This window comes from Salmo salar, chromosome ssa03 (genome assembly GCF_905237065.1).
Source record: "Salmo salar chromosome ssa03, Ssal_v3.1, whole genome shotgun sequence".
Lineage (NCBI taxonomy): Eukaryota > Metazoa > Chordata > Actinopteri > Salmoniformes > Salmonidae > Salmo > Salmo salar.
The window spans coordinates 42,892,783-42,907,849 of NC_059444.1; the positions used below are offsets into that span (position 1 = coordinate 42,892,783).

Genomic DNA, 15,067 nt, shown 5'->3' on the forward strand with positions numbered 1-15,067 from the left:
AGTATCGTAGTTACGATGCAGGTTAAAAACAGCTCTTTCCTTGTGTCATATGGCGTGTCTGGCAAAATTCTGAATCATGAAGTAAGACTCAGGAATCGTCATTTCCATGGAGATGAGAGGCAGCCAGTAATTCCCAGGCACACTACGAGTGTTTCCATGCCCACTCTCAGCAAATAACACACACACCCCGACACACACTCATGCACACCCGGACACACACAGAGGAAAGCCCCTCTAGAGGTAGCCAGTGCTGTAAGCCAGGGACTTCCCCCAAAACTTTTGAGTACATATGGTTGTGTGTTTGTAGGTGTGCGCTGTGTGTGTGTTCGTGTCACATGTGCGTGTGTGTGACATAGTGGAATGTAGTGAGAGAGACCCCAGCAGGGAGGGAAGTGTGTTGGAGTCATCAGGGTTAGCAGTAATCAGGCCTCTCCAGCTGCTTCCTGTGTGGGGAGACCCAGGTGCTCAGGCCCTTTCTCCCCCCAGAGACACAGCTTGCGCCAGAGTCCCAAATGGTACCCTATTACCTATAGAGTGCACTACTTTTAGCCAAAGCCCAATGTTGTCTGGCCAAAAGTAGTGCACTATATAGGGAATTGGGTGCCATTTGGGACACAGACAGAGCCAGTGCAGGCCCCCAGCACAGAATGGCAGGAACTTGGAATGGGAGAGGAGTTAACCTCTGTGCCTCCACACACACAAATACAGGCACACAAGACAGAAATACACAAGCACACATAGACATATACAGAAGCAAACACACATGACACACACACTAACTCTCTCATTTGTTTTACTATCCTTGTGGGGACCAAACAATTAATTCTCATTCAACATCTTATTTTCCCTAACCCTAAACCTTTCATCTAACCTTAATCCTAACCTTAATCCCAAACTCCTAACCTTACCCCTAACTCCTGACCCTCAACCTAACCCCATTACCCTAACAATAACCTGAATTAACCTAAAATAGCATTTTTCCTTGTGGGGACCGGCGAAATGTCCCCACTTGTCCAAATGTTCCTTGTTTTACTATCCTTGTGAGGACCTCTGGGTCCCACAAGGACAGTAAAACCCCGCAAAAAACACACACATGCACACACACACATATCGGTAGAAGCTGCTGAGTGGAGGACGGCTCATAATAATGGCTGGAATGGAGAAAATGGAACGGCACCAAACACAAGGAAGCCATGTGTTTGATGTATTTGATTCCATTCCACCTCTAGCCTTTATCACAAGCCCGTCCTCCCCAATTAAGGTGTGTCAGTCTCTATGGGGGTGCCATAAGGTTCAATTCTCGTCCCGACTCTTTTCTCTGTATATATCAATGATGTCGCTCTTGCTGCTGGTGATTCTCTGATCCACCTCTACGCAGACGACACCATTCTGTATACATCTGGCCCTTCTTTGGACACTGGGTTTACAAACCTCCAAACGAGCTTCAATGCCATGCAACACTTCTTCCGTGGCCTCCAACTGCTCTTAAATGCTAGTACAACTAAATTCATGCTCTTCAACCGTTCGCTGCCCGCACCCGCCCGACTAGCATCACTACTGTGGACTGTTCTGACTTAGAATATGTGGACAACTACAAATACCTAGGTGTCTGGTTAGACTGTAAACTCTCAATCCAGACTCACATTAAGCATCTACAATCCAAAATTAAATCTAGTATCGGCTTCCTATTTCACAACTAAGCCTCCTTCACTCATGCTGCCAAACATACCCTTGTAAAACTAACTATCCTACCGATCCTTGACTTCGATGTCATTTACAAAATAGCCTCTAACACTCTACTCAGCAAATTGGATGTAGTCTATCACAGTGCCATCCGTTTTGTCACCAAAGCCCCATATACTACCCACCACTGCGACCTGTATGCTCTCGTTGTTTGGCACTCGCTACATATTTGTCGCCAAACCCACTGGCTCCAGGTCATCTATAAGTCTTTGCTAGGTAAATCCCTGCCTTATCTCAGCTCACTGGTCACCATGGCAACACCCACCCTTAGCACGCGCTCCAGCAGGTATATTTCACTGGTCCTCCCCAAAGCCAACACCTCCTTTGGCCGCCTTTCCTTCCAGTTCTCTGCTGCCAATGACTGGAACGAATTGCAAAAATCACTGAAGCTGGAGACTTAATCTCCCTCACTAACTTTAAGCATCAGCTGTTAGAGCAGCTTACCGATCACTGCACCTGTACACAGCCCATCTGTAAATAGCCCACCCAACTACCTCATCCCCATATTGTTATTTTTTGTTGTTGTTGCTCTTTTGCACCCCAGTATCTTTACTTGCACATCAACATCTATCACTCCAGTGTTAATGCTAAATTGTAATTATTTCGCCATTATGGCCTATTTATTGCCTTACCTCCCTAATCTTTCTACATTTGCACACACTGTACATAGATTTTCTATTGTGTTATTAACTGTACGTTTGTTTATCCCATGTGTAACTCTGTGTTGTTGTTTTTTTCGCACTGCTTTGCTTTATCTTGGCCATGTCGCAGTTGTAAATGAGAACTTGTTCTCAACTGGTCTACCTGGTTAAATAAAGGTGAAATAAAAAATGAAAAAAATTGTGGAAAGGTGCCACCTGTGACACATGCACATACAAACACACTACGCACACAAGCAGTCTCCTTAATAGCTCCCCCTTCCCTCGTCAGTGTTTGAACACAAACAAACAACATCCCAAACTAAGGGCCATGACCTCACTACCTCGACTATTCTCTGGCCACAATCGTTTAGCTGATGGATGACAGGGGGAACTGACCCCAGATCTGTAACCATTGGTTATCTAAGGTAAAGTCAGTCTCTTAACAGTAATACACTGAGTAACGATTACACTGAGAACCCCCAGGGGAAAATATTGGGCAAAGTCCAATTTGACACAGTCACTCTTCATGAGATTAGCTTTCCTCTGGTTGCAGAGACTTTCATAGTGCATGTCTGAGTCTAATCAATATTGGAGGAGCTCCAGTGTAAAGCTCTAGGATTTTAGACTAGAGCCCAGGGCAGAACAGGGCAGGTTGCCTTAACGGTGGCTCGGAGTGGATCAGATGAGACTCTACCTGGCAAACCTAGTGATGTAGTGAAATCAGTCTGCTGTGTTCGTGTGTGTGTGCTACCTGGCAAATCCAATGACATCATCATGATTTAGTAATGCAGTCGGAGGGGAAATTTAGTGACTCCGTTCTCACTCAGCGCAGATGCTTAGAGGGAAGTGTGGGGGAGATTTTGAGGTGTGTGTGTGTGTGTGTGTGTGTGTGTGTGTGTGTGTGTGTGTGTGTGTGTGTGTGTGTGTGTGTGTGTGTGTGTGTGTGTGTGTGTGTGTGTGTGTGTGTGAACCATCCAACATTCTATAGAAGTAATATCTTAATTAGGCTACCTTTTCTCCACATGGTAAAACACCGAACTGCTGATAGGCTATTGTTCAGAAATACACTTTTGTAACCAACTCCTTAAATGTCCTTTCAGCCTTTCTCCTGTACTGTGATGGAAAACTGTGTATGGTAATTTTAGGTTTTATCAACAGTAAATGGGAAAATTGCTGTATTTATAATGGTACTGTAATTCCACCCAACAGAATACAGTAGTACTCAACCATATCTTTGGAGCACCAAAAACCTTCGCCAGCTAGTCTTAAAATTTAAATGGTTGAGCATTTTTGCCATATCTGTCACGCTGACATAAAGGGTCGGGAGACAGGCGCAGGAATGCGTAATCGTTTTTTTTTATTACACCCAAATTACGGCGTGCCATGTAAAGGCACGGGGACAAACACGTATACAAAACACAGGGTTGAAACCCAAACAAAAGAGCGAGGAGTACCTAAAATAAATAACACAAGCGCACAATGATTATCACACGGGACGAGACCCGTAATCATCTGCACAATATACATGGCACGAAAGCCAAAACACACAGCACAGGTACTCACACGAACCAACGGACATTGTAACAATAATCGTCAGGACAATGGTAAACCAAGGGCACACTTATACAATTACTAATCACCGGGAATAAGGGCCAGTTGTGCGTAATGAAAGTTCCGTGACAATGTCCTTTTTGTCTGTTTTGCCTTGTAGTCACTGCCAGTTTGGTAGACCTCTAGAAGTCAAGTGATGTAAAACACCAATCATTCATTAATATGCTGTAATGTTTGTAAACACTTTACCTAGCAGCCAACCAGCTTGCACCAATCCCTTGTAATTACAGTAAAATACTGTGAAATACAAACCCCTCCTCTCAAAGAATTTAATTAATCCATTCATTCATACCGATTACAGTAGCCTTTACTTTTTTACAGTATAATTCCTTTGATACCGTATTTATATTACAGTAGGTGTACTGTAATATGAAATACAGTATTATACTTGCGACTGAGCTGCCTGTAAGCTACTGTCAAATTCATGGTAACCCCTTTACAGTGTGGAGTGTTAGCTTAATAATGTGGTTTTCCATCCAGACAACACTTTAGGATGTGACATTTACCTGCCAGAGAGAGTTACTGTACTGCTGTACTGGAGACAAGGTAACACGTCATCACAATCACACAGAGTCCATCAGAGAGCGAGAGAGAGAATTTGTGTGTGTGTTTGTGTGCATTTGTGCGTGCGTTCGTGCATGTTTGTACTGTGTACCTTCAGCAGTACCTAACACACTCTTCCACCTTTTGGACCAATCACCAAGGAAGGGCTGCTAACAAGACACACAAACAGTGTCAGCAGCATCCTCAGTGAGTACACTACAATACCATCATAATCCCCATCACCACCACCATCATCACACATGTATCTGTGTGTTATGTCTTTATGCGCAGAGTGTTTTCCGTGGTTCTAAACCAGTATGACAGTGCTAGCAGAGCAGACCCACAACCTTATACTGTGATTTGACAAAGTAGAGCAGTCAGTTCCTGAGAGTTATCTGCCAGTCAGTCAGCTTCATTCAGAGAGGCTATTTATCTAGGAGAGAGGGCAGGGCAGTGTAACCTGGCAGACTGGAGACACACACACACACACACACCATGCTATCTGTCCAGTGAGGTGTGATTGGAAGCAGCCAAGCGTGACAACAGCCATTTAAAATACCCACCGGCTCCCTGACCAGATAACTGTAGCAATACAGCCATAATCACACATAAGCACAACCTAGCACACACACACACGCACACACCGCAAAAACCCTTGAGTAAATATGTGGGAAAATCTAGCAAAATGTCTGAATTGTCTTCTCTGAGCCCATAGAGAAGACAGATGATCTAATAAATAGAATGCACAATGAGGATGTGATGTATAGCTACAGAGAAGAGGGCAGAGTCCTCACCTCCTCAAAACCATTGGAGGAGAATGTCAGAGGGGGAGGCACCTCTGGCTTTCTTATCCAATGGGTTTTGAGAAGGAGGAGAGGAGAGAGGATGGGAGGAGTATGCAATTGAGATTACTCCCTCTGTCTCCACCCCCTTTACTCTCAGTTCTCCATTTAGCTTCTTCGAATAGCTTCCGGATCACTCAAGGGATCATCTGTTAGATAGCAGACAGACACTGGTGTGTGTGTGTGTGTGTGTGTGTGTGTGTGTGTGTGTGTGTGTGTGTGTGTGTGTGTGTGTGTGTGTGTGTGTGTGTGTTACATTATGCATGGTGGCACATGGTCTTTAAATACTTCAGTGATCAAATCAAGAAGTCACCACGCCTGCCCGCTTACAGCTCTCACGTTAAAGAGGAGGGGGTATCTGGTTACCAAGTGATATCTGTCTGCTGTGTGTGTGTGTGTGTGTGTGTGTGTGTGTGTGTGTGTGTGTGTGTGTGTGTGTGTGTGTGTGTGTGTGTATTAGGGCTGAGAATTGCCAGGGACCTCACGATATGAAATTATCACAATACTTTGTTCTGCGATTCTCACGATTATGTATTGCGTTTCGATACTGTGATTTTAATGCGATAGAGCTTTTCAAACATATTGCTCACCATATGTCTGCTGCAGAGGGACAAGAGAGAGCCATGAGTAAACACATTTTGATCAATCATGGAAATAAAAGTGCTGAAAACAAATTGGTTCCCTATTTTGAAAAGATGCAGAACAAGCTGTGAAGGAAAAATACTGTAGTTTTGGTGCAGGTACAGCCAACTAGTGTCAAAATAATATTGCGATATTGTCAAAAACGAAATCGTCAGAAATAATATCCTGATATGTAACTATTGATTTTTTCCCATCACTAGTGTGTGTGTGTGTGTGTGTTAGTGTGTGTTGCACTCCGAGGTGCCTGGTGCATGTAACATGATCGACCGCCCGCCTGCCAAAGTCCCTCACACACACTCACACACATACACTCACACACACACACACACACAGGGCGTGGCCCCTCTTCCTCTCCAAACAACCTGCAGATAGATGATCAGAGCTGATATACTGTAGATAGCAAGTACAGTACTAATCTACTGTGACAACAACAGGCCAAACACAACCAGCCTCATAATCTCATGTGACACTGTTGTTGATATACGCTCTCTCCTGGATTATAGGGATTTATAATCTATGATTAATGAATGAATCTGCATCATGCTCTTTGTTCTATTGTTTATACAGTGTGTTTAACACTGATGTAGCCTTCCTGTGTTTATACACCGGGCTCAGAGAAATACTGATGTAGCCTAAATCAATTCTGTGGTATTATGTAAACATGTTTGTGAGGTGGTTAGAGAGGGAGTGATCAGGCCACAACTGTATGTGTCTAGCTCTGGGTCATATTCGTTAGTACACAGTACTAAACTATTTGCAACGGAAAATGAAAACAAGTTCATGTAGTCCCTCCTTGCGTTTGGTGCCGAGTGAATACAGCCAAGGTTTTCCATGAGTTTCCTCCTGGAGCCTTATTTGACTGGAATATTAGAGGATGATTTAGGGTGCGTCCCAAATGGCACCGTGTTCCCTATGGGCCCTGGTCAGAAGTAGTGCGCTATATAAGGAATAGGGTGCCATTTGGGTGGGCCACAAAAATGGCCTTCCCCCTCCCTGTGGCCGTGGCATGTCTGTGTTTGGTAAGAGCCTCCCCCTGGGCTGGTGCAGGGCTGAGGGGAGGGACTGGAGCAGAAATAGCACAGGTGTGTGTGTGTGTGTGTGTGTGTGTGTGTGTGTGTGTGTGTGTGTGTGTGTGTGTGTGTCACAGCTAAGCCTGCTCTGCCAAGAATAAGAGATTAGGAGAAACTGTGCTGACCCCCTTTCCCTCCTTCTTTGAAACTGACCCAGAGGATAGTGACGTGAAGTACGTTACACAACTTATCACAGGAATAACACATATCCCACACACACACACATATCACACATACAGCCTATATACACTACTATAAGACGTATACACATAGCCTATACTGTAGAAAATACAGACGTATATAATGTAAGCAAATAGTGTAAAGCACTCATAAACACACACACACATGGAACAAGTCACACACACACTAAGGTGGGAGGAGAAGGAAATGGGTCTGTGCTGTGTGTAGTTGATGTCACCTACGATGCTTCTTCACAGAGCAGAGCAGAAGAGCCAGAGGGCTTACGGTTCTGCTGCATCCATTCAGTCACTCTGTCTCTCTCAGAAACCACTCAGCTAGCACACAAATGCCAGAAAAGAGAGTGGAGAATAATGAAAATCTATGTGATAGAGTTTCAAGCCAGGGGCAACACAGGTCCAACTCCAACCTGTGAGAGGAACTGATTCAATGTACCTAAGGACCCCAGCTGTCACAGTGTGTGAGTGTGTATGTTTGCAAGTGTGTGTGTGTGTGTCTGTCTGTGCACGTCTTTATACTGAGAGTGCTTTGAAACATGGCAACCTGTATGTTCTTCATATTTCCTATATGATTCCACTGTTGACCTTTTTCTTGCTGTTTGCTTCGGCAGTTTATGTCAGAGCGGCCGGAGAACGTGGAAGGTTTGTCTAACAGCGGATTCTGCTGTGACGTGGCTACAGAGGACCCCTACGTTGTTGATGGGCCTCCCTGTTGTATGTTAACAGCTCAATCGAACAGACAGGCTGTGTCCGTGTGAATGCAGGAATGTACTTGTCTCTTTCTGCATCCCAAATGGCACGCTCTTTCCTATGTAGTGTACTACTTCCAGAAAGACACACACACACACACAATACCAGGAGAAGCTGCTGCTCAGTAAATAACTAGCAGTGTGGGTGTATGTAGTAGCTTTTGTATTGTTTTGTCTGTTGCTAAACCTGCTCTTTGCTGCCCCCTATCTGTACTGATTTATATGACCACTCAGTAAAGGCGGTGTTAGCACCATCTGGATACGTCTCAAATGGCACCCCATTCCCTACATAGTGCGCTAATTCTGACCAGAGCCCTATGGGGCCCTATGGGCCCTGGTCAAAAGTAGGGCACTATATAGGGAATGGGGCACCATGGGGACACAGCCTATGCCTCCTCCTCCCCTTTAGTCCAGTCATATTTCCTTCTGGGCTGATGCGGTGTTTTCTGCCGGGCAGGCAGACGATCATGCCATCATGACCAGACAAGAGCAGGTCGGGGTCGATGACAATCTGTATCGATGTGGAGGGTGGGTGTGCTAGTGACCGTGTGTGTGTGTGTGTGTGTGTGTGTGTGTGTGTGTGTGTGTGTGTGTGTGTGTGTGTGTGTGTGTGTGTGTGTAGAGTTACGGTACATGCACCTAACCACAGAGTAATGAAGAAGCACTGTGACTGCAGCACCTGTCACCTGTGAACAAACAACCACTTCTTAGCCCTCATTAAACAACCTCCTCATCGCTCCCAACACACACACACACACACACACACACACACACACACACACACACCCTCCTGCATTTTCAAATGGATCTCGTTCCTCACTCCAGCACCATGCAAACATCTTTCCTCCCTCCCGCCTCCCTCCTACCCGTAGCCTTCTTCACCCGCCTCCCTGTGCATCCGTACAGGAGCAGTTCATTCAAGCAGTATGGGTGGCAATTTTTCACACAGTCCCCCATTAAAACAAAGTGCCTACAGATAAAATCAGTGACTGCAGCCATGTGAAATACATTTGCTCTCTCCAGGGTGATAAGCAAGTGATTATTTTTCCTCCTGGCTGCAGTTTGTCCTTTTCAGATGAACTCTCCAGGAGAAATAGCTCTGGGATGATGTGTTGGGCAGCCGGGCGGGAACAATAATGTCTGGTTCCAACCTGAAATGAGTGATGAGAAGTGCCATACTGATACATTGTCAGCCATAGATTGGAAAGTACATCTGAAAAACCAGATTTAACATATAGCCTAGGCTAGAATCGTTGTGAAATTAACCGAAAATGACGGCCGATGTTCTGTGGTCAGAGGCGATAGTACGGCGTTCTGCTGTTTTTAACCATTCATCTGCTTTGTTCTTAAGAGAGGCAGTAGTAAGACAGACAGATGGCAGCCCCGGAGCATCTAAGTCTTACCTGCGTGTTATCACCATGCTACACTCACAGTGTTTAGATAACAGCCAGTCGTCACAGCTTGCCGCTAAATCAATTTCCCATCTCCTCCTATGGCTGTGTGTAATTAGACCTGCATACACACCTGGCTGAAACAAGGCATGCACAGGGTGAGTATGACTGTGTGCAGCTGGTGGGATGGTGTGGGGTAGGGAGGGGTGGGCTGGGTTGGACATAGACAATCATGGGTGCAGCCGCAGCTGGGGGGCTAGTGGGGGGAATGTAGCAACACAGAGAGACTCTAATTCTATTTGCTCATACTAGAGGCTCCTATGACAGAGGCACAGCTTGCTACTGATGATGTGAGGCAGGGTGTGGCATCATTCCCTTGTCTTTGTGTGGAAGCTGGCAGAGCAGGGCCATGATGATATGATAGCAGAGGAGAGAAGCTTGAGTAGTGGGCCAGTGGTCAAGATGGAGAGCAATGCCTCAGCCAGTGATGTAAGGTACTGCTGGTGAAATTGAGGTGATTTAAAAAAAAATGTTTACCTTTTTTTAACTAGGCAAGTCAGTTAAGAACAAATTCTTATTTACAATGGCCAACCGCGGCCAAAACCTAACCCGGACCATGCTGGGCCAATTGTGCGCCGCCCTATGGGACGCCCAATCACGGCCGGTTGTGATACAGCCTGGAATCGAACCTGTGTCTGTAGTGACGCCTCTAGCACTGAGATGCAGTGCCTTAGACCACTGCGCCACTTGGGAGACTTCATTATCAATGCAATAGCAACTGTGAAAAACTATACACCATATTGTCACAACCCATAGACGTGTGCACAACTATGGGGCAAAACAGATGGGATTGGCTTAGATTATGTGTCAAACTCATTCCACGGAGGTCCAAGTGTCTGAGGGTTTTTGCTCCTCCCTTGTACTTGATTGATGAATTAAGGTCACTAATTAGTAAATCTCTTCCCTCACCTAGTTGTCTAGGTCTTAATTGAATGGAAAAAACAAAAACAAAAACCTGTAGACACTAGGCCCTCCATGGAATGAGTTTGACACCCCTGGCTTAGATTGCTGACAACATGTAAACCATTGAGGTCACCAGACCTGGGCTTTCAGCGCTTTAGCCCCAAATAATTTTGTCTCCGTCCCGAGGCTTTTTCCCTGCTGGGATGGTTTAAAACAAGCTAGGCTACACTGCATTACACACTGCAATTAATACCCCCAAACATTAGCCCTACCCTGCCCTGCCACTTTAGAAGGCAGAGTCAAAGTGGTTTTCCAAAGTATTTTCTTATTTGCCCAAAGAAATTATAATCCGGCGTGCTGGTGACTGTTCATTCTCTGAGGGAGAGAGCGCAAAGATGAGAAGGAGAACCGGAGGTAAACTTTGTTAGGTTGCTGTTACTGTAGCACATTCTGTTAGCCCATGATGATGTTATTCAGAGTTATTGACCTCGTAAGCCAGATTCGAGTAATTTACATTAAACATGTTGACTCAAAAGCTTCACTGACGGACTACCCAGTTTAGCTAGCAGTGCTGCTTCATTAGCAACCTAGCACATTTTATGCGCAGGGTTTTGACAGGAAAGGGAAAGGGGCATACTTAGTCAGTTGTACAACTGAATGCCTTCAACTGAAATGTGTCTTCCGCATTTAACCCAACTCCTCTGAATCAGAGAGGTGCGGTGCAGAACCACAGATTTTTACTTTGTCAGTACAGTTATTGATTAGCTATCTGAACACTGAATACAACTGCTGGAGCTCTGTATCAGCACCCGACAAAGTATCACTAACTACCGTAAATTCCAGACTATAAGCCGCAACTTTTTTCCCACGCTTTGAACATCGCGGCTTAAACAATGATGCGGCTAATATATGGATTTTTCCCGCTTTCAATTTTTTTTCTTCCAAAAAAACACATTCTGTGACGTGCTCAGTTTTTTTGGCGGCATGAAGCTTTCATTAGACCAATGAAGTTGCCGAACAGGTTAAGGTCAAACAACTTTTTTGTTTACTGTTTAGATTAAATCGAGCGCTCTCAAACTTCCCATCATTCTGATTACGGTAGTCATTTTGTCACCCTCATCATGGCAAAGACACAGAGAAATGCATATGATGCAGCTTTCAAGTTGAAGGTGATTGATCTGGCTGTTGGAAAAGGAAATAGAGCTGCTGCACGGGAGCTTGGTCTTATTGAGTCGATGATAAGACATTGGAAACAGCAGCGTGAGGAATTGACTCAGTGCAAAAAGACAACTAAAGCTTACTGCTAATTTTTAATTTTTTGTTACAAGCCGTGTTTCGTTAAAGCCTATTTATTTTTGTTACAAGCCGTGTTTCGTTAAAGCCTGTGTAAAGTTAATTTGTTTCAATGTACCGGTAGGCACCTGCAGCTTATAGACATGTGTGGCTTATTTATGTTCAAAATAAAAAATAAAAAATGTATTCAGTGGGTGCGGCTTATATTCAGGTGCGCTTAATAGTCCGGAAATTACGGTAACCAATTACTGTGTAATCAAGTACTGTCCAAATATGCTAAAATTACTAATAAAGATAGCTTAAGGCTAACATGGCTAAATTCAGCTCAATTAGCTAGCTAACATTAATGTTGTCTGTTGAAAAAACAAAGCTGGCCATACAGAATTGAAGATGTAGCTCAGCAAACACAGAGGCGGTTGTTGTATTTGCAGGAGTAAGTGAATAGATTGTGTGTGTGTGTGTGTGTGTGTGTGTGTGTTACATTACAATTATTTAGCATCTAGCTACATAGATGGGTTGTCTGACAACGTCATGAAAACGATGTGTGCGCTTCCACGGGGCATAAATATTTAAGCTGTTCTTGCCATAATATTGTCTTGGTGTTTTACCAAATAGGGCTATCTGCTATATACCACCCCTACCTTGTCACAACACAACTTATTGGCTCAAACGCATTAAGAAGGATAGATATTCCACAAATTAACAAGGCACACCTGTTAATTGAAATGCCTTCCACGCCTCATGAAGCTGGTTGAGAGAATTCCAAGAGTGCGCAAAGCTGTCATCAAGGCAAAGGGTGGCTGCTTTGAAGAATCTCAAATATAAAATATATTTAAATTTGTTTAACACTTTTTTGGTAACTACATGATTCCATATGTGTTATTTCATAGTTTAGATGTCTTCACTATTATTTAAAAATAAAGAAAAACCCTGGAATGAGTAGGTGTGTCCAAACATTTCACTGGTACTGTACATACTAACACCATTGGGAAAGAGTGAAGTCATAGACAGGTTTGCACCTATAGTTTCATTTTGTTAGATTTTTTATCTTTATGGATGGACTAACATTCTAGTACTGTGTAATATAACTTGCAAACATAGTGAATGATAAGTTGGAGAAAGGAGTGTATGCTGGTATGTACATGTGTGTAACATAGTGAATAATTAGTTGGAGAAAGGAGTGTATGTGTAACGGCTGTCTGGAAGAGGGAACCAAGGTGCAGCAGAGGATGTGTTCATCATTAGAATTTTAATTAAAAAAACAAGAGAACACTACAAAATGAACAAAAACGACAGCAAACAGTCCTGTTAGGAAAATACTCAAAACAGAAACAATTACCCACAAAACCCAAAGGAAAAACATGCTCCTTATGTGTGACTCCCAATCAGCAGCAACGAGCTTCAGCTGTGCCTGATTGGGAGCCACACACATGGCCCAAAACAAAGAAATACCAAAACATAGAAAAAGGAACATAGAACGCCCACCCAATGTAACACCCTGGCCTAACCAAAATAAAGAACAAAAAACCCCTCTCTATGGCCAGGGCGTTACAGTATGCTGGTATGTACATGTGTGTAACATAGTGAATGATTAGTTGGAGAAAGGATTGTGTGCTGGTATGTACATGTGTGTAACATAGTGAATAATTAGTTGGAGAAAGGAGTGTATGCTGGTATGTACATGTGTGTAACATAGTGAATAATTAGTTGGAGAAAGGATTGTATGCTGGTATGTACATGTGTGTAACATAGTGAATGATTAGCTGGAGAAAGGATTGTATGCTGGTATGTACATGTGTGTAACATAGTGAATAATTCGTTGGAGAAAGGAGTGTATGCTGGTATGTACATGTGTGTAACATAGTGAATAATTAGTTGGAGAAAGGATTGTATGCTGGTATGTACATGTGTGTAACATAGTGAATAATTAGTTGGAGAAAGGAGTGTATGCTGGTATGTACATGTGTGTAACATAGTGAATGATTAGTTGGAGAAGGGAGTGTATGCTGGTATGTACATGTGTGTAACATAGTGAATAATTAGTTGTACATGTGTGTAAAAGTGTGAAGTGTTGTTACTACAGGGCTGTTGGAGGGGGTGTATTTATTTTTGTGTAATTAATTAGGTAGAAATATTGTCCTGTAGCTAATTGACCTTGGAATCTGTGATTTATTACCCCAAATATGATAAAATCATGATTTTCAAGCGTGTTTGTACATATTATCTGCAAAAGTTGTCCCCCCCCCCCACACTCTACAGTTAAAGTTCAAGCCTACTGCTAACGTGAGTTTATGCAATTCAAACATAATCCAAAGGAAGTCAACCTAAAATCCCAATCCTGCTATATTACATGTAACTAGAAAAGTGTTTTGTGCAAAACATTCATTAGTGGTGTAGGCTGCCACCATTTTGATTATTTTGAAACTGCACAGTGCGCGCAGCATGACAGTGCGCGCAGCATCACATTAGTTAGCAGTAACATCACCAACATCAACAAGAGGCTTCTTTCTATGGCCAATCAAATATTGGACATGGTTTATGAAAACATTGCAACAAAATTATAAATTCTTTTTCCAAAAAATGTTCCTCATGGAAAATTAAGATATAGTTATGGACTTGTAATTTGTACTTGCTAATATATATTTTTTTAAATATTGACACCATATTCCATGGGTTTACTGACCCCAATCCATTGAATTACTATTAAGAAGTTTTAATTATTAGGTGTCAGGAGAGCACAGCGCATGGATGAAAGCAGTGAGATATGCAACATAGCCTTATATTTTTGCAAAATGTTCACTGCTAGCGTGCGAGGCCAAGAGTGCGGGGCTCTTCATTTTGGTCACGCAGAGATAAAATCCCCCCTTCTGGAGTTAGCCCCAGGTCTTCAGGGCTGAGCCCCCGATGTTCTGAATGTCTAGTGACGTCCCTGATGTAAACTATATTTTGTCTCCAAATGTTTATTGAAAACATAAATACATTTGCACAATGAGCACTTGTTGTCTCTCAAATACAATGTTACAGTTGTTGGTTAGCTAGCTAGCGAATTTGAGCCGCATTAGCATTGACATGAAATCAGTGAAAACACCTCAAAACAAGACATGGTATCAAGACAAGATAAAATGAGCCACCTATGATTCCCCAAATTGTTGCTAGCGATCTGACCATTCAGAATCATAACAAAGCACGGCTTCTGGCCCCATCGATGCGCGCTCATCATTTTCGTGACGTTGTCAGCCAACCCCCTCTATAGGGCTCTAGCCAAAGTAGATCACTATAGGAATAAGGTGCCAGTTGGCACACACATCACCAACTCAGCATAGCAGCTCTTTACAGAAAAGATGAGACGCCACTTTGTGTGTGACGACCTGAAAGAGCATGA

At 43.5% G+C, this 15,067-nt stretch overlaps 1 protein-coding gene across 8 annotated transcripts in view; it reads left to right on the forward strand.

The window, feature by feature from the left end:
• Window positions 1-15,067, forward strand: part of LOC106600604 (zinc finger E-box-binding homeobox 1) — a 95,568-nt gene that overhangs the window by 32,842 nt on the left and 47,659 nt on the right. The gene's annotated exons all lie outside the window — the stretch shown is intronic.